A 21,235-nucleotide genomic window follows, 5' to 3' on the forward strand; every position below is an offset into this window, starting at 1 on the left:
TTTTGTTTATTTATTTTGAATAAATGTTTGTTGAACGTTCGCCGGTTCCCGCCTCCTTCCTTCCCATCTACGAACTGTATTACAGATCCTTTCTACCGGCTGCACCCCTAAACCCTACCCTCATTGTGACGTGGGCAAATCAGGTAACGCCCGAAATCGCCCCTCTGTTTATGACCTCGTCCACTGATAGGGTAACTCATACTGTTCTGCAAAGACCCATTTGATTTAGTCTGCTTAAACCCCGCCCCTTAAAGGACAACTCTGGCGAATTTTTAAGTTTATCTTGATCGTTATATCTTTGTGAGTACAGTCTATAGAAAAAAACCCGAACCGGACTGGTGCAACGCGGAGTTATTACAGTTAATGTCCAGAGCCCCCCTCAGCTAAAACGGCAGCTTTGGGGGCATGCACGTAAAGGGTGTCTTTGGGCCTCTTAACAGACACAAAATGCAATTAAAATGTCTGTCCAACATGAGCAGGTCCCTTACATGACAACGAGATGCTCAGCCATTGTTTAAATTCACCTGTTTTAGGCAGCTAGCTGTGTCTTGCGCTGAAGTCCTGCGGTAGCCGGAAAAACAGTCCAGTGGGGAGTAGAGGCTCTGCTCATCGGCTCGACGGCTCTCAGTATTGAACGTGTCCAAGAGAAATAGTTTTTGATTCTGTACTGCTGATCCTGAGGAGAGAACCGCTGCTCGTTCAGTTACTCGGACATGCTCAGTATCAGCGGCTCGTGAGTTCATCAGTTCTCTCAGCAAAACATGTATCAGTTCAGTGAAGGGTTGGAGTTACAACATATAATTCAAGACATTAGTTTATTTATATTCAGAGGGACTGTCACTCATGTCAGAAAGTGAGTAACTAATGTAACGTGTGCGATCAGTGCTGATTTAAGACGCGAACCGTTTAGAACGATTCAGTCCGATTTGGTAAACTGGTTCGCCCGGTTCACTAAAAAGAACCGGTTCAAAAGAACTGGTTAAAAAGAAATGGCCGGACATCACTAGAGTGATGATCCGATCAGGCTCACGAGTGAAGAAGAAATTGTTCTCGTTTGTGCCTTTCTGAATTGTATAAATTTGCAGCAAACACTTGACTAACTTACACAGACACAACACAGCCGGGCCGGTTGAAGAAAAATGCCATTCCGTGGTTAAAGACGGGTACAGCCACTGTGGAGGTAATGTACATTTGGGCACACCCAGCCTGAGGAAAGATGTGCAGTAATTTAAAATATTCTCGTTGTCATGTAAGGGACCTGCTCATGATGGACAGACATTTTAATTGCATTTTATGTCTGTTAAGAGGCACAAAGACACCCTTTACCTGCATGCCCCCAAAGCTGCCGTTTTAGCTGAGGGGGGGCTCTGGGCATTAACTGTAATAACTCCGGATTGCAAGCACCAATCCGGTTCGTTTTTTTTCTTCTATAGACTGTACTCACAAAAATATAATGATCAAGATAAACTTAAAAATTCGCAGAAGTTGTCCTTTAACAATAAGCTGCAAGCTTACGTTAATTTTTGATAGCAATGCCCATGTTAAAATCCAATCACCGTTTGATAGAACAAAGTCACCAATATATTTTTTCTCTTTTTTGATAAGCCATTAAACTTAGATCTACATCACAATACGGAAGAAAATATATGTCGTTATTCTAATGAGGTTGTGTAGCTGTAGAAGCTAAGGCCCAAAGCACATAATTACCAAAATAAAGTTCATCGACAAAATAACTTGCAGTTTTATACTTCGACTGCTGGAGGGCCAAAAGTTAAGTATTGCAGCAATAAACATTCTGGCGGAAGCAAGGATACTTCGCTATGTGCTATTCACATTTTTCTCTCCCAAACCAGTTGAGTGCAACTACGCCCTGCAGCCAATTTCACTAGTTAAGCTTATGGATCAGGGTAGGGTTTGTATTTATTTTAGTATTGTGTAGGCAATCAGCAGTGTGATTGACATTGCCAATGAAATCTCTAGAATTGCACTTAACTGGTTTTATGCAACAACAAAAAACCCTAATATTTAAGAAAATTCATAGTTATAATATCATCACCAAGAACTTTCTTAACCTAAGGGCTTTGTTGCATCTAGATGCAGTGTTTTAACAGACCGTATAAAACTATCTGACATCTTATTTTCTATAGAGGGCAAAACATTAGATTAAACTGACTGCTTTATTGCTCTCTAATACAAGAAACAATCACACAGCATGTGTGATGACAAAAATAACATCTTTACTGCAAATGAGGTGACCAACACTCCCCTTTGAACATTTCACACTCTTGTTATGCCAATGTCAGTCTATCTAAAGCGAGGCAGACAGAGCCAAAACACTGTTCCTGTTATTAAATCATTCAAGCACATGTTTGGTTTGCCAACATAAAGCACCTCTAAAACATTTCCCGAGAAGAGGACCAAGAAATCATTTTTCCTTTTTTTTCCTAAGGAGTGAATAATTGCCACACACCACATTAAACGTGAAAACATTTGGCTGAAACAAGCTTCTGAAAATGATACAAGCTCCCAATTCCTGCACATTAATGACCAAACTTCACTCATGGTTGGGCATAAATACTGATTTAGTATAATAGCACGCTCTTAATGCAATAAACATATATTGCATGCTTGTCATGTAAAAAATTATGTCACTCAATCTGAAATATTGCACTCTTTACACTGGTTCAATGACAAAAAGCTTTGCAATAATGCTGAAGTCCAAATAATTGTAGCACTTTAATTACAGGCTGATTCGAGTTGTTAAAACATGCAATAAAAATCTCAATGACAAAGTTCAATATCTGCGAAGGAATTCTTATGCAACAATACAAACATAAGACAGAAGCATTCAGAACCACGGTTTATGAAATGTGTGCCTATAAATGATTTGACATTTATAGGGGTAATTAAATCCTACAAAAACTCACCAGCTTTTAAATGTCCTCTGAGTTAGTGTGCATGTGTATCCTGCTCGGTGTGAGGCTCACACTGCCTCCCTCTATTAAATATATGAGTGCCTCGCTCACTGCTCAAACCACTGCTCTACTCTCTGCCCGACAGAGCTGAAGTTTATGTAGAGGGTTAGAGAGTGTGCGAATTGGAGATGCAGGAAAAAGGAGGGTCTAGTGTATTGTAACCTCACCTTTGTAAACGATCAGCAAGGACAGGACAGAGGTGACAGAGAAATCACTGACTAAAAGGCATAGACAATTAGTCAAGAAGTGTTTATGTTTGTGGTTCCAGAGTGTTTGGACACAGGTTACTGCATCAGAGGTTCAAGACAAAGAACACAATAAAGCCAATGAGAGCTTTCCTTCCCGTTTCAAAGCACAGCTCTTATTCTGTCAGCAAGGGGGTCGTTTTTCACCAACAAACCCTACCTGTGACCCCGAACAGACACCAACAGAGGTTTCAACAGCAATTTTAACAAAGTTTAAAGCAGTAGGGCAGATTTTGAACTCTCTGACTGCATCCCCACCTTAATGATTGGAAGACGTTTCGCAGAAGATGCTAAAATTCCACTCCTCATTGTTTATCATATAATATTTTCAACACCTGCCCATTGTTTGGAGGAATTGGAAATGGTTTTGCTCCGTAGCTGGTTCCTCCACCCTCTCTTCCTGTCCATCCCCCAGACAGAGTGAGAACGAACAAATCAACAAGGCTTTGAGCCAAAGAAACAATGCTTACTACATAATGAGTATTTCACAACATTATTTTATACTGTAACATTAAACATTTTGGAGTTGCTAAGATGTTTAAATGTATTTTAAAAGAAGTCTTCAGTGTCACATGATCCTTCAGATATCATTATTAACACAACTGAGTAGTTAGGGCTGCTCTAAATCACACACACACTTGCTCAAAAGTCTCTGTGCCGCATAAATGCAGACTTAAAATACACCGGGTCTGACCTCAGCCCCTAGTATCAAAGCCAATGCTGAAACGATTTTGATTCAGTGTAAATGCATTTATGCCACTTCAAAGAAGCATTAAACAGTCTGTGTAAACACACATCTTTGCGATTTTATTCCGCTTCAGATTTGGTTTCTGTGCCAAATTTGCTGTTTAAAGATGCCTTCTGATTTGGTGCTCATGAAACATTCCTTGTTATTATCAATGTTGAAAACATTTGTGTTGATAAATATTTTTTGTGGAAAAATAAATTAATAGTTTTTAAAATAAAAAATAAAAAAATGTTTTAGCAAATCTATTTTTATTGTATTTTTATGTCATGCCCCAGATTTTTCATATCTCATAAGTTTAACACAAAATGAAAATGATGGCGAGAGCCACTGGCCTGAATCATCTCAAATGTTTTCACAGCAGACGGATTCACCACAGAATGGTAATGATGACATCACATATCTTTGTAATCTGCCACTGCCAAAGAACATAAAAATATTTTATTACAAAATGTATTACGAATGTCCCCCAACAGTAGACATAAACAGATCTCCTAAAAATGTAAATTTTGCCATTAACAATATATTTTTTCTTAAACTTGAGGGTGAGTAAATGATGACAATTTTCATTTTTTGGGTGAACTATTTCTTTATAACATATGCATGATCTATATGTTAATAGTTTTTTAATCTCAATAACATCTAGCAGCTTTAATTTTAAAACTGCACTTTTTATATCATGCAACTTTCCAATCAACCAAGTCCACTCTCTCCGGCCACTTTTAACATTTAAAAGAAAAACTGAGAACAAAGCGAAAACCGTCCAGCTATACAGTCCGATGGGCAAAATCTGACATTTATATGAAGGGCTGCCCAGAAGACATCATATTTTTAGTAATTCCTCTTTCAGCACCATTAGATAGACAGCAACAAAACAGAAAAAAAGTCCCTGAGCAGGTCAGCTTTATTCAACCAATGAGAAACTTAAGCGCTGCCACTGCCAAGTTTGCACCTCTAAGCTCTTCACTAATGGTATTCTGTTTCCAAGCTAACCCATAAGGATGGTATAAATACACCAGGTCTCTAGGATACAAGACACACTCACAAAACTCTTCAGACTTCGGGTTTTAGTAAAGGAGAATTGACTGAAAATCAGCTTCACTTAGCTTTTTTCAGTGTTCCTGTCTGGTTTTGTTTTAGAGAATCTTATATTAGACAGTCAATATAGTGCTGCCAATAATAAATGGCACATTTTTATTTTTGCACAGTTATTAATGATTAATTACACATAAAACTAAAATGTGTATTTTGTTTTTACATTGTTATGCATATTTTCACACTGTTTAAAATTAATGTAGAAAAAAAATAAAGATAGTATATTTTAAATATATGTTTAATGGCATCAAAGGGTATCACTGATACCAGCACCAGTCTCTCTATCAAATGTTTTTTTTTTCTACTTTAATTTCTGGGGATGCATTTAGTAATTATAGCCATTCAACATTACAATATAATTTCAAGCCATATTTAACAACTTTTTGATTCAAAGGGACTATGTAGAATTCAGAAAGCCTTGATATTCGTGACCCCGGTGGCCATTAAGTGAACTGCAGCCTGCACACCATGTAACTTACAAGAGACTGAACAATGACCCGATATACATACGGTGAAGTTGGATTCCTTTGCAGCGATATACTTAAAGGTGCACTATGCAACTTTCCGTCCACTAGAGGGCGCCTATTCAAAACAAATGCGTAGTTTGATGACGCAAAGTTTGAGCGCAGCATCTTGGGACATGTGGTCTTCACCTCACAGCCAGTGGATAGGACTCAGGCAGAAATCACGTTCATGGATGCGGTTATTAACGTTACTGTAGTGTAAAGCAGAGCAGGACTGAGTGTTGTGGAGCTGAGCACGGCCGCTGGAGCGAAATACCCGCCTCGCGAGCACCGGGACTTTTATCATGACGGGACGGGACACATTCGCCGGGCACCTGCGCTATTTACGCTCTTCCAGTTATGATTATGAGGTAATGCAACTCTGTTTATAATATTAGATACATTTAAGTTTGTTGAAAATGATGTTATGACGTTACTCTGTGCCTTCAATTGTTCACACTTCCAAGAGTAAAGCGCTTCTGCCAAATAAAACCCGAAACCGAGGGTAGCGCGGATATGACGCAATTGACAGGCGACTTCCTCAGACGCTATGCTGAAACGTCCCGGGCCTCAGTAAAAATAGCAATTTTCTCACAATTTACAAATAGTTGGAAACATTTGGGATATTGTAGGTACTCAACTGAACAAAATATATAACAATGGGATAGGGTTTTTTGTATATTTTACTGCAAAAATACTACATAGTGCACCTTTATTAACAGAGGTGGCCTAATTAACATGACACTGTTATTATAATAGTTTGGTTATAAAGTAGGGCCTACCTGTACAACCATAGTTAGACTAGGCCTGGCTACAGTTTAAATCACAATCACAACTTCAGACGTGGGAAGTAAAAAATGTCCGATGTGTGAAGGCACTTTCCTAAAATAAAGTAGAAGTAAAGTTATTTATCAAAACACATTTTCCCAGAAAGTTTGAGTGAAGTAGTTTATCAGAGCACAATTAAGCATAATCAGGCTGTAAAAGCGTTCTCTTACCTGTTCAGCGTAATGACATGTCCTCAACCACCCCTAGTCCCATTTAGCGACTTGCTAGCAAGTAGCTAGCAACCGCTTTAAAAAAAAATCACAAATGTGGAGTAATTGTGGTGTATTTGTTCGCTACAGAGCTTTTGACTATTTTTTGAAATTTAATCAAAATCGTATTAAAAAAACTCTAAATGGTAAATCGTTTCTGCATTTTGGGTTACAAAGTGATGTCATACCTGCGCCACTATTTACGGTGTTTTATGTTGGTGAGATGTGATGACTCATGATGATTGACGGTAGCGCGGTAAGGGAATGGATTTTGAACGTGGTGATATTCAAGCTATCTCAAAGCAAAAGTGGCAATGCAAAATTTGCACTGTAGAGAGTGTGTGGGATTGCGACTCTAAAAACGTGAATTACACCTGTGGTGGGAGATGACTCGAAGGCTCGTTGTAAATATAACTTATAACTTACTACTCCTGTCAGCATCAGGACATCTTTTAAACCGTCCTGACTGTACACTCCTCCCTGACAGCTGCTGGACTTGATCCGTTTTGACTTTGCAGTTATTACGTTCCACAATGTAGGCTACTCCACGAAAGACGTATTGTGTTTGAAGTTAACACAGAGGTAAGCACATTCTTGTTTTTTGTCAGAAACAGTATTTGTCAATGTATGACAGAATTTGGCTGTGGTGTGTGCACTGACATGTGTGAAATAACTGCTAATTACATTGCTTAGTCAGTCATGCACTGATTTGCGGGAGAAAATATGTATTTGAAGAACTGTCTCAGTCAGTGTTTTGATTTAAAACAAAATAAGGCTGCCAAAAGGATGTGGCACCTAAAAGAAGCACAGTGCAGGGAGTGACACAGATGTAACGGTGGTGGTGGAGGGCTTTCCTAGGTTGACAAAGCCAAGCTGATTGATCTAGTTCACTTGTGCCCTGGAGCAGGGTCCTCTGGACTGCCATGCTGCAATGGTTCACTACACTCTCAGTGAGCGCGTACAGCACACATTACAAAAAGCACAGATGAGAGGAGGAGAAATTCATTATGGTCCTGAGAAGGATCACTCCTCTGCTGTTTGCTCCTGTGTAGAGTTTTGTGGCTGGGCAGAGACAGGGAGCAATGGTGATGTGGGTAAAAGAGCAGGAATGAGGGACTCTTTTTTTATGCTATGCCAAAAACAAGACATAATACCATCCTGTGGGCTAGGCAGGGTACAATACCAAATTACCAGACTTTCTGGGCGGACTAACCAGTGACAAATGCAATCTAAAATCTATAATTTATCAGTGGCTGAAAATGCTCTTGATAAAACAAAACGAAACGAAACAAAAAATGGCTACAATGCAATGCATCCAGCTGCAAAATGCGCATCCTTTTAAAATCGCCTACATCATACAAGACTTGTATTAAACAGAAAGACTTTTACAGAAAGATATATATACACACACTATATATATGAAAATGAAAAAGCACTCAAAACATTAGTGTTTGTCGAGACAAAGGCTCAGACATGAACCCAAATATAGCTATAAAGAGGAACAGTGTTGTAACAGATGGTTATTTCTTAACATGGAACATCACGACACATAAACAGCTCTGTCACTCATGATAACTTTATTTCTTATTCCCCTATATTCTATACATAACTCTCTAGAGGCGTTGATGAACTGGTGTGCCCCCTAGTGTCACGTAGGTTCCACTACATCCCCCCCTTTTAGTCTTAACACCCCTCTTTACTATTCTGTATACTTATATTCCCATAGTTGCATATTTTTCTTTCTCAGCTGGAACGACAATCTCCACAACATATAACCTTGAACTTTCTATTCCTAAGCTGGAAGCCAGGGTAGACTGCCTGGACATTCCTGACTCTGCTGAAGGGATTATTCTGCCCTTTTCTTGACAGCAGGTCTTTCCTATGCTAATATTCACTTATAAGTCCAGTCTTTCTGGTGGACGGGAAATCCTACCCGACCGTGTAACTGTTCCATGGACGCCTTGCTGAGTTGGTCCTGGAAGAACTGTAAGATGGGCTCTGTTTCTTCTCAAAGTTCCCACCTCAGTTTCTACCTGATACGATCTGGGTGTTGATGCTTCTCCCTGAACTGTTCCAGTGGACTTTGAAGTCCTTATCCACACTTTCTGTCCAGGTATGATGACTGGTAGATCTTTAGCTCTGTGGCGGGACCTGAATGTTTCCTTTTGTTTCTCTTTTAACATCCTGTCTTTCCTTCTGAACATTTTCAGATCTGGCCATCTTGGCGTGAGAGATTTAGGTGTAATTGGAACCGTTGACCTTATTCTCCTCCCCATCAGGAGTTCTGCAGGCGAGATCCCATGAGCTAAGGGAGTCGATCTGTAGGCCAAAAGAGCTCTCTGTGGGTCTTGATTCTTCCTGAGCATCTGTTTCACTGTTCGCACCGCTCTCTCTGCCTCTCCATTGCTCTGCGGATAACGTGGACTACTTGTCACATGTTCAAAATCGTAGTCTTGTGCAAACTCTGCAAACTCACATGATGCAAACTGTGGACCGTTATCTGTCACCAGTGTTTCAGGAATTCCAAACCTGGCAAAGATTACCTTCAGCCTTTCCACTGTTGATGCTGTTATGAGTTTTGGTAAGTTCGCAACCTCGATGTATCTTGAAAAGTAATCAATCACGACCAGATAATGGCCCCCTTCCCATTGAAAGATATCAGCTGCGACACGTTGCCAGGGTCTCGCTGGTAACGGTGTTGGCATCAACTGTTCTGTTTTCTGCTGTGAATGCTGACAGCAGATGTCGCACCTATCCACCAACTCTCTTACGTCTCTTATTACACCAGGCCACCATATAGATTGCTGTGCTCTCGCAATGCACTTCGTTCTTCCTTGATGACCCTGATGAAGTCTCTCAAGCATGTCATTCCGCATGGGTTTTGGAATCAAAAGCCGTTCTCCTTTCAGTAGAATCCCATCAGCTACATGGATATCTGCTCTATGAGACCAGTATGGCATGAGATGTTCCGACACTGATTTCTGATGTTCTGGCCAGCCTTTTAGTGTATACCGTTTCAGCTGTTGGCATGTAAGATCCTCATTCTGCATTTCCTGAATCTGTTTCAGTTTTGTTTTTGTCGCAGGGATTTGTTGAAATATGAGATCCACAAAAACTCTGCACTCATCCTCCAATTTTTCATTTTCTGTTGATTGTTCAGGTCCAGCTGGTGCTCGTGACAATGCATCTGCAGTGACCAGTTGTTTTCCAGGGACATGCATGATGTTATACCTGAATCTGAGCAACCTCAGTCTGAACCGAAGAATTCTTGGAGGTAAGTCATCAATTGGTCTGCTGCCCAACAGAGATATTAGGGGTTTGTGGTCGGTCTGCATCGTAAATTCCAATCCCAGCAGATATGCACTGAGCCGCTCACATGCCCATGTTACCGCAAGAGCTTCTTTTTCAATTTGTGCATATCGTGTCTCTGTGGGTGTTAGACTTCTTGAGATATACACAACAGGCCTCCACTCCCCATTTTTCTGTTTCTGCATGAGCACCCCGCCAAGACCATAGGATGAAGCGTCGGCTGAAACTACAGTCTCATTGTTCGGACTATACTGTGCCAGTATAGCTGGTGAGCTGAGTTCTTTCTTTACCTTTCCAAATGCTTCTTTCTGCTGTGCATCCCATGTCCAGGTGCTGTCATTTTTTAACAGGTCTCTCAGTGGCTTTGTGAGAGTCGGCAGATGAGGTGAAAACTTCCCGACATAATTAACCATTCCCATGAAGCGTCTCACTCCTTCCACATTCTGTGGCTCAGGCATGTTGACGATAGCTTTAATCTTGTCCTGGTCCGCTTCGATCCCTTGGGCGCTTACAGTATGTCCTAGGAACTTCACTCTATTGACTGCAAACACACACTTGTCGTTCAGCGTCAGTCCTGCTTTTTCAAACTTTCTCAATACCTCATACAGTCTCTCATTGTGTTCTTTCTCGTCTTTTCCAAACACTAGGACATCGTCTGCATGACAAAGAGTTCCAGTCGATCCTGCAACGATCTGTGCGATTCTGAGCTGGAAATGCTCTGGGGCCGAAGATATCCCAAAAGGAAGACGCCGGAAGCAGTATCTACCTAAGGGTGTAATAAAAGTTGTTAACGGCTCCGAGTCTTCGTTTAAGGGTATTTGCCAGAACCCAGATGTGGCATCTAATTTTGAAAACACAGCTGCTCCCTCTAGCTGCGCTAAAGTCTCATCCACAGCTGGCAGTATGTGTCTTTCTCTGCACACATTTTTTTTCAGCCTTGTAAAATCAACACAAATCCTGATATTTCCGTTCGGTTTTGGCACAACGACCATTCCTGCGCACCAGGGGGTGGGCTCTTCAATTCGTCTAATGACTCCCATTTCTTCCATTCTGTGGAGTTCCAATTTCACTCTCTCCATCAGCGGCAGAGGTACTCGTCGAGGGGCTGAAAGTGCATATGGAACAGCTCCTTCTGACAATTTGATCGTGTAGCTGCCCTCTAATTTCCCGAGACCCGAGAAGACTTTAGGAAACATTGCTTTGTACTGCTCACCAGGTTCATGCATGTTGGCTACCTGCTGCAGTAACTGTAAGCCTTGGATTGCGGGCAATCCTAGTAACGGCATCACTAAATCCATTACCACATATATATCCTGCCGAATCCTCTTTTTGTCCTTTTGCAGGCATGCACTGAATGTACCTATCACCTTCAAAGGAGTGTTGTTAGGGCCCAAGATCATCTTTTTAGAATCTTTGAGTTTCCCTTGCTTTGCAGCAGAATACATAGACGCCGGAATCGCTGTGACTGCCGCACCTGTATCAATTTTAAAGGTGATTTGTTCTTTATTCACCAGGATTTTCTGTAGCCACATATTTTCCTGTTTTTGGGTCTGGATCGCTCCCAAAAAAGCAGACTCATAAGAACTATCAACTATCGCTTCAAGTCTTGGAGCTGACCGGCAAACTGCAGCAAAATGTCCTTTTTTCCTGCATTTTCTGCATTCTGCTTCTCTGGCTGGACATATTTTCCATGGGTGCTGTGGACTTTTCCCACATCTTTTACAGGAATCCATCTGTTTTATTTTCTGAGCTGCATCATGAGTACTTTGCATTCTTTGTAATGCCCCCTCAGCTCTCATTGTTGTCATCCTTGCTTTAGATGTTCTCTTTGTCATAACTGTATCAACGTTTACCTCTTTCACATCAGACTTTTCTCGTCTAATTACTGGCTGCTGACGTTTTATTTCTTCATTTTGTCTGACTTGGGTTATCGTTTTTTCCAATGTCAAATTTGGATCGAGTTGCAGTTTTTCTGAGAGCTTTGCATCTCTTATGCCCACTACAATACGATCTCTGATCATTTCCTCGTGTAGATCACCATATTTGCAGTGTTCCGCGAGCTTATACACGTCCGTGATAAAACTCTCTGCTGATTCGCCAGGCTGTTGAAATCTGCTATTGAATTTCGCCCTCTCATAAATGACGTTATGTCTGCCAATAAAGTGCTCACTTAAAGCCTTCTTGACTCCTTCATAACTCTTTTTCTCTTCCTCACTTAGGGGCAACGTATTTAAAACATCGTCACTTTTCTCCCCCATAATGTAAAGAAGCGAGTTTACCTGGTAGGCAGAGGGTTTTTCTGCAAGCCCTGATGCTACTCTGAATCGCTCAAAACGGCGCATCCACTGTGGCCATGCACTGGGCTCGTCGAAATTAAAGCTTCCCGGAGGTGTCAGCGAAAATATTTGATCCATATTTTTCTGTTGACTCACTTTTAATCTCGGGCGCTTGCTTCTTGTTCCTTCAGGTTCTGAAAACCACTTCTGACACCATGTAACAGATGGTTATTTCTTAACATGGAACATCACGACACATAAACAGCTCTGTCACTCATGATAACTTTATTTCTTATTCCCCTATATTCTATACATAACTCTCTAGAGGCGTTGATGAACTGGTGTGCCCCCTAGTGTCACGTAGGTTCCACTACAGTGTGGCATGTTCAAAACAGTGGCTTTTGATCAATTAGATTTGGCTTGTTTGGCAGCAGTTGAGGCATTGGGAAATTTAGTGTTGTCCTTGTATGACAGCTACAAGATGCTTCTGTGATTTGACACAGTGATTTGAGTAGTTATCTAAAAGGACAGTTTCAGTCAAGCATAAAGATGACGTATTCTGTTTTCATTGCTGTGCAATAAAAGCCAATAAAAACATTTTAAGCTTCAAATTAGGATGCATAATAAACTGTTATTGATTCATGTGTACAGATCAGCTTTTTCTTGCATGGGCAGTAATAGAGAGATCATATTGTACATTACATGTACATTGGTTTGTTCTCAATCTCAACTCATTAATCAATTTAATGGCAACTGAAGCAATTTATCAATACCAAAACTCCAATTTGTCACATTATATCTCAGAAATATTGATGTTGTTTTATTCACTTGAAATATATAGTTAATCACACCTGTGGGTATGGGATTGAAACAGACATGGAAAGCGCTACAATAAAATAAGATTAAAATTCATGTATATGAATATAATACAATAATACATAATATATACATAATAAATGTATATATGTGTATATGTATATGTGTGTGTGTGTGTGTGTGTGTGTGTGTAAAGTGAAAGTCATTTGAGGTAATGTGACTTAAATGTGACGATTTTAAAGTAATACAGTTGGATTAGTAAAAAATGTAAAATCACAGAGATAAGTGTGCCATGCCATTTTAGTTAAAAATCATTGCTTGCATCCTATCCTTTGGCAGTACCAGTAGCAGTAGTTATAAATGTCCTTTTATTCTTTTTCACTGTAGGCATTTCATAGGGTTTTCCTAGAGAGCAACACACAAGTCATGCAGAAGATGCATTGTTTACTTATCATCTACAATTCAATCATTCATTCATGAAAAATCTGAAAACGAATAACAATTTTATTTATTTGTTTAATATGAACGGAACAGTCTACAGTACAGGGGAGATTGTCAAAATAATGATTATAATCGCTATTTTATTGAAAATGGACATGATTGATTACTCTTATGCAAAACTCTTATGCAAACAATGGAGGATTTTTAGTTTTTTCCCCTTATTTTTTCGTCGTTTTGGATTAAAAGTGGGATGCATTTTGAAGAGTGGACTCTTACACAGACATGTATGCTGTTGTTTTGTGGATTCGTCCGATCTGATCTGAACGTCAGGAGATGAAAGATGAGTAGCGTTTATTATGCTAATGTTTAAATAGCCACTGCTTTAGCATTTAATTTAACCATTTCCTTTCTGGTGTATTTATTGCAAAAACGAGTTCAGAACATGAATCTTGAGTGTTTTAGCTTTCAAGTGATGCATAGTTTGTGATAGTTGATTGAACAGTTTGTATAAAACAAAAGTAATTATAAGTAGAGACACGCCCACTTGCGTCAGACTCCCCGCCCACGATCCGGTGCAGGTTAAGAAGTAAATAAATATATGTGAACTATTTTCACAAGATTTAGCCTTCTAGGTAAAGCTAGATTTAAGTATTCATTTGACATTTAGTTTGCTTTTTAATGTTAGGTCTCTTTCCATATTGAAATTTTCTTATGCTGCATCCCCTGTCATCTATTTACATTTTGTAGGTACTTTTACTGTAACTTTTACTAAACTGGTATGACCATAACTCACAAAAATGCCCTGAAAATAGCAAAACCAGCTATCTGCAATAGCCACAAAACCACAAAATCATACTATTGGACACACACACACACACACACACACACACACACACACACACACACACACACACACACACACACACACACACACACACACACACACACACACACACACACACACACACACACACACACACCTCATTCCTTGTCTGAGTGTGTGTGAAAAGCGAAAAAACAACATACACAGCAAAGAAAGAGAAGAGGCAGAAAAACCAAACCGCACCATTTTTTAAATAATACATGACCTCCACACATGCAATGGATAACCTCAGGAAACTGTCTCCATTTGATACCACATACCACTCTGGCCAGTTACAACACTTACCTGTGAAACATTGTGATTGTCTAATTGTCCTGCAGTGTGACTTTACTCACATCATTGAACATAAACTTTGACAACAGCTCTACAGAATTGTTATTTTAAACAGACTAGCCTTTGCTGGCAAATTGTCTGAAATTAATCTTCTATCCTGACTATAGGAAATAAATTCTCAGAGAAGAAGGATAGTGCAACCTGAGGAAGAGCTACTGCCGTCTTCTCCATCCAGTCACCTCTAAGTCTCATTATAGCCCATTTTCGTTGTGGGGGGGATGTGTATCTTTAATAACTCAGTCTGAAGAGGCCAATCTAAGCATTCTGCAGTGTGGATCTTGGCAAGCTTGGGTTTTGAAGTAGCTGTGGTTCTGACAACGGTGAGTTATGATATTCCTGGGCTCAGCAACTACATAAATGGACATACTCGATTGGAGATTAGCATGCTCACAGCAGCTTTAAACTCCAAATCATTATAAGAAAATTGCACAGAAGTGGCCAGTATATTAACCAGCATGCTGCAGTTCTTCCATGCAGAACGTGCCACTGAATGACACGAATGTTAATGTGGACACGGGATTGAATACTGAGAAAAAATAAGCTTTGTAATTTCAAACATGGATTTTATTTTATTCCTTCATATTTTTATTTTTAGAAGAGGTTGTTGTGCTCTGCCTACTCTGTGTGTAGTGTTTTGCTCCAAAGCTGTAGGAACACTGAGAATAAGCTAAGCTAGTGGCAGGGACAAAAATTAGGTTGGACAGGGCAGCAGAGAGGAATGGGACAAGACATGCACACATCCTGTGTGAGATCACACTGATGTCAAACCATATCGCTTCCTGCTGATTAAGCTGACGTAACGGCACATGAAGATCTGGCTAATTCCTGTATTACATTAGTGCATCAGAGGCAGATGTGGGGAGGTTATATAACTACAGAGCATTAAAGCTCATTTCACTAGCAATAGGAAGACATCTTAAATTTCTGTGCACAATATACAGTTTAGTAGGCTGATTAAGTACATTTTTAAGATTTGAGAATGAAGCTTTGTTTGGAGTTGCTAAAGTGATGTTTCCTAATGGTAGTTTATTGCTTGACAAACCAAAGCATCATCTTTTAGATCACCGAGTTTCTCTTAAACTCTTGAGGAAATCATAAAGAGAACAAATGTGTTTTTCCAGAAGATTTTTTTGAGAACCTTTAAATTTATTGGCACAAAAACAGTAAGGATCTTTGAATTAATAAACAATACCAATTAGGGTGGGCAGTATCAAACTCAAATGGGTAAATTCATACTAAATAATTTATACTAAACATGTTTTAGATAATAAAGTAAGTTTGGGGGATAAGATAAAGGGATCGTTCACCCGTGTATATAACCTTCTTCTATCAGACGAATACAATTAGAGTTAGATAAAAAATGTCCTGACTCTTCCAAGATTTATAATGGTGGTAAATAGCTTCCCAAAATTTGAAGCCCAGAAAAGTGCATCCATTCATTATAAAAGTACTCCACATAGCTCTGGGTGGTTAATAAAGGCCTTCTGAAGCGAATCAGTGGGTTTTTGTAAGAAAAATATCCATATTTAACATGTTATAAAGTAAAATATCAAGCTTCCGACAGACTGCCTTGCATATTCAACTTACAAAAAAATGAATTGGCACGACGATGACACCGGACATAGCATAAGCGTTTTGAACTGCATTTTGCAAGTTGAATATGGAAGATGGTCTGCCAGAAGATAAAGTTATAAAGCTATAAAAGCTGTATGGATTACTTTTATAATGGATGGATTCACTTTTTTGGGCTTTAAATTTTGGGCTGCCATTCACTGCCATTATAATGCTTGGATTAGCCAGGACATATTTTTATATAACTTATAAATAAAGAAGAATGGCATATACACATTGGATGGCTTTGAGGGTGAATACATTATAGGATAATTTTTCTTTTTGGGTAAACTATTCCCTTAAGAGATAAAGACAAAAAACATTTTCTTTTAAAAGTTATAAGAATTAACCAAATGAATCAGCCATGAGGTGAATCACTTATCTGGCTATCACCAGATAGAGCTCAATTAAAATTGAAAATTGGTCTGGGGAGTCTGCTCTGGCTTTTCTACTGTTGATTTTTAGATTTAAATGTTCCAATGCTGATTAAGTTTGGATGGATGAGCAGTAGTTGCTGAATGATCAGCACAGAGCCGTGTATCCCCTCACATGGTTATGTTGATCTGGATGAGCGGTGGACACTGGAACACCCTACCTTTCTTTTGGTTTATTTTTAAATTCCATCGTTTTGTGAAATATTGGATTTTTTCCACATTGTTTTGTTTTGTTGGCCCAGTTCTAGTCTATTGTATATCTTTTAAATGGTTTATTTTGTGTATTACAGCTAGGGCATTACTTATAGCATTACTTGTATTGTATTTAGATAGCCTACTCACTACCATCTATACAAGTGTGGTGTGGAAATGGTGTATGTTTGAGTTTCTTGTGTTTTAGTGTGGTGTATAGAAAATGTTATTATTTGGGGGGTTGATTGTATTTAGGCCTATTGATTTATTTTTTTGTGGTGTTTCTTTTGAAGTGTTATGTCACCCACTATAGTTACTGCTACCATGCATTAGCAAGTTTGGCCAACTTTTTAGTGAAACCAAATGAGACTAGAATCCATGTATTTTATAAAAAATATTTTTTTTATAGTAATTTAGACTTAAGTATATACATTGCTGAATAGCCGTTCAGGAAATCCTCAGGTGATCTGGGATCTCCTACTCAAATAGAATTGTAGTGGCATAGTCAAGACCAGTTTAAAATAAAAACAAACACCCCGTAGCCCCATTAAACATACCATCGATTTACAACCTTGTAGCTCACAGCTGGTTTGTGTTCTACCTAACCCCTATGGAGAAAATTAATGCGTTTTTTTTTTTACTTCCAGAACCACTGTGGCACTCAATTGCAGGTGTGACAACCATTCTGGGGTGCGTTTCCCACACAACGACGTAACTCACTGCCTAATAGTACAATGCATCGTTGAAGAAATCAACTAGCAACTGTTTCCCAAAACCATACTGTCGCAAAGTTGTCGTTCAGCCATGCTGGTTAATGATGTCACACAGGTGGTAATAACTTATTTGAAAATAATCCATTTAAGGTTGAATTAACGTTAGATTTTTTACTATATATTTTACTACAAATTTTGCTATAGTTCCAGATTCAATCAAGGCTCGCTCTTACTTACTAGAGCACTATATACGCACTCTTTAAAACAGTGCTTTACTGTAAATCTCTTCACAAACTAAAAGACGTAAATGACATTTGTATGAGTAAAGATATAGATTGTACTTGATGTTAGCTTGCTTATTTTGCTCAAGTTTAGGATTTATTAAGTCCACGTCATGCAAACAAGAAACTCTGATTCTAACCACAGGTCGAGATCTGTCGTTCCAACCACTCAACTTTGCGATGCTGTTTGCAAATATTCGTTGGAACTATGGTTTCGGGAAACACTGACTCGTTGAACTATGCTAATGACGACGGAACTTGCGACCATAGTTGGCTAACAACGTTTTCAGGAAATGCACCCCTGATTGGCTACGAAAGTAAAAGCCACACCCAACTCATTTCTGCTTGTTGCAGAGCTTCAGGGGTATCATGAAAACTGGTGTGATGTCTCAGGTGCAACTTTTACTAAAAATGCCGCTGGGAGTTCAGCTGAATAGGAAAAAAAAATATTCTTCATAAACATGGACTGCAGTTCAGTGCACAGATAGCCACAAGAAAAGAGGCTTTAAAATTAGGTGGCAGCTCATGGGGGAAATTGGTGCTGCAGGTTTTTCAGAGGAATCTTTTTCAGCACATTTGGAGCCTCTAAGGGTAGAAAAAACTCTTAGAGTCCACGCTGTGTTGGATTCTGTGCCTGTGGAAATGTCATGTACTGTATCTTCAGCAGCGTGGCAGGATTGGTGCTGTCTGGAATAAATCTCTGTTTTAACAGACCTGACAGAGGGAATGGGTGACAGCAGGGGACAGTGGTTCTAAGGCTGTGCCTTCAATCTCATACCTCTCTAAGCAGTGTGAGTGAAAATCATTGAAGTGAAAGAAAGGTATTTTGGCATTTGAAAGTCACTGGAGTCTGATAACATAAATAAGTGCTATACTCAAATAAGTCATGGCCATCAACTGAAAAACATGTAGTAACAGTTAAACAATCATATCATGTATGATAAATTGCTTATGTCATCTTTTATACTGGCTCTTTGTTAAACAGTCTTACCCCTTAAAATATCTAGGCATTAGTTCCTTGCATAAGTCATTAAATGCAAAATGATTGAACTAGTTGTCATAATGCATTAAAGCAGTAGTTCACTTTAAAATTAAAATTGCCCCACGATTTACGCATCCTCATGCCATCCTAGGTGTATATGACTTTCTTCTTTCTTTTGAACGCAAGAAAAACTTTCTGCGTAAGTTGAATACAGAGGGCAGTCCACCGGAAGCTAGATATTTTATATTATAAAGTTTAAAATATGTACATTTTCCTTACAAAATCCCATTTCACTTCAGAAGGCCTTTATAAACCCCCCACAGCCATGTGGAGTATGTTTATTATTGATGGATGATGTGCTTTTTGTGTTCATCAGAAAGAAAGTCATATATACCTAGGATGGCTGATGAATATTAATTCTAATACTAATTCATTTTAAAGTGAACTAATCCTTAAGCGTATTTTCTATACATTTCTATCAGACTTTTTTTTTGTAACTGTGTCTTTAATTTAATTCTGGAGATGAATTTTTTATTTTTACTAATGAAGGGAAATGTAAAGGGCTAGATCAACAACCAATGTTCAACTAGGTAAAACAGCTCAGAGGTGCATCTCATGAAGCTTTATGAACAGATAGAGCATAACGCATCCTCTATCTGTAGATTATCGCAGATTTTAAAAAAAATCTTACTAACAGCAGTAAATGGCAGTATATATGAAGCTTTGTATAAATTACCATTAAAATAAAAATGTCTGCAAACATTTTTTTGTTGGCAAAATAGCGATTTCTTTTTTGTGTGGGCGGAGCCTACCTAACTGCAGAAAAGGACAGTTCTGCAGTAGCAGGAAGCCACAGAATAAAAATAAATGAATAATAAGGTATAATAGATTGCTGCAGCTGTGCCGTCAAAACTCAACAGAAAAAGTGGTTTCTTGGAGATATTCCTATGGGTTTTTTATAATGTTTTTTTTTTTCAATTTATGATTAAAAAAAATACTAAACTTGATAACACTTTAGGTTCTAAAGGGGGGTTTGTAGTGATGCCATAAAACTTTAAGTGACCAGTTCTTAAAATAACCATTTTGTCTTAGTATGAAGCACATTTCTAAAGAACCATTTTTCACTGTAAAGAACCTTTTTTGCAATGAAAGGTTCCATGGGTTCTTCGTTGAGCCATAAATGCCAATAAAAAAAACTTTATTTTTAAGAATGTTGGACATTTACCACAGGCTTTATTTTACTCATATAATGAAAAATGATAAAACCCCCAGAAAAATCTCAAGGGAACCAGGGCTAATTAGTCTTCCAGGTTTTGACATCATCCCTGCATCACGCTATATTGAAAAACCTCATTATAAAAACCCCATAGGAAAGTTTTGAGGGAACCAGTGGTGAATTAATCCACCAGGTTTTGACGTCATGGCTTATACCTCACAATTCTGAACTTTTTTTCTACGTAATTCCGAGTTCATATTTTTCATAATTCTGAGGAGAAAAATCTGAATTGCAAGATATAAATTATATATTCTTCCTTTACCCCCATCTGCATGTAGTTTCAAAGGGTGTTTTAAGCTGCTCTAAATAAGATCCATTGGGGAACTTTGTATTACAAAGGAGCTGTGACTGGGACGGTATTAAAAAGGTTCTATGTTCACTTTTGGTACCAATATGTACCTTTGAGGTAATAATATGCACTCTTTGGGTACAAAAGTGTACGTTTTGAAAGGGTACCGACCCAGTGACAGCTTTTGTACCTTTTATCTGAAAGCCTAGTGGCTAATAACTGAATTAAATAAGTAACTTTGAAATTGTGTTGCCAACTTGGAAGGTCAAACCACAAGAGAGTTTTGATGTTTGTGGAAAATGTATGATATAATAGTGCTGAAAAGTATTTCCTTGTACACATTAGCTACCATGTGGTTGCTAAACTGACCTTATTAGAGGTTAGGGTTAGGCCTGTGACAGGTCTTCAAAACTTTTGCCTAAACAAACTATCAAACTTGTAAGTCACCTGCTCTGACATCAGTTCAGAGATCTTTTTATCACTGCTTTTCTTTCTGAATATCATTTTTCCCCCAAAACCTTTTTTTGTGCCCAAATGTTGATAGTGCATTAGCACACAGATGTCATTGTTCATTTATTCAAACATAGATATGATTATAAAGTCAACTTACATAGTCTGATAAACTCATAAACCATCTTTCGTCATTGTTATGCTTACATCAGCATTACAAATATAGCTGTGTTCATCTACATATTCAGTCACTTTTTAAAAATGTGAGTAACTCTCAGTGAATCTAGCTGAGAGTGACTTGTTTGATTAGCACCAATGAGATCAAGTGATGTGAGAGAATTTGATGATG

General features: G+C 38.7%; 2 protein-coding genes across 12 annotated transcripts in view; one reads left to right on the forward strand and one right to left on the reverse strand.

Annotated features, from left to right (window-relative positions):
* The window catches only part of LOC137090007 (sickle tail protein homolog), a 67,298-nt gene that overhangs the window by 45,560 nt on the left and 503 nt on the right, over positions 1–21,235 (reverse strand). The window contains exon 1 of one of the 10 annotated variants that reach the window (XM_067453659.1): positions 2,928–3,032. The exons of the other annotated variants lie outside the window; for them this stretch is intronic. The gene's annotated coding sequence lies outside the window, so the exon portion shown is untranslated. Of the gene's footprint in view, positions 1–2,927; positions 3,033–21,235 lie in introns of those variants that run through there. 10 annotated transcript variants of the gene reach the window in all.
* c9h10orf67 (chromosome 9 C10orf67 homolog) overlaps positions 6,873–21,235 on the forward strand; it is a 54,519-nt gene continuing 40,156 nt past the window's right edge. The window contains exon 1 of one of the 2 annotated variants that reach the window (XM_067453670.1): positions 6,873–7,182. The gene's annotated coding sequence lies outside the window, so the exon portion shown is untranslated. The remainder of the gene's footprint in view (positions 7,183–21,235) is intronic. The other variant, XM_067453671.1, reaches the window with a different exon arrangement.

The sequence above is a fragment of the Pseudorasbora parva genome, chromosome 9 (genome assembly GCF_024679245.1).
Source record: "Pseudorasbora parva isolate DD20220531a chromosome 9, ASM2467924v1, whole genome shotgun sequence".
Lineage (NCBI taxonomy): Eukaryota > Metazoa > Chordata > Actinopteri > Cypriniformes > Gobionidae > Pseudorasbora > Pseudorasbora parva.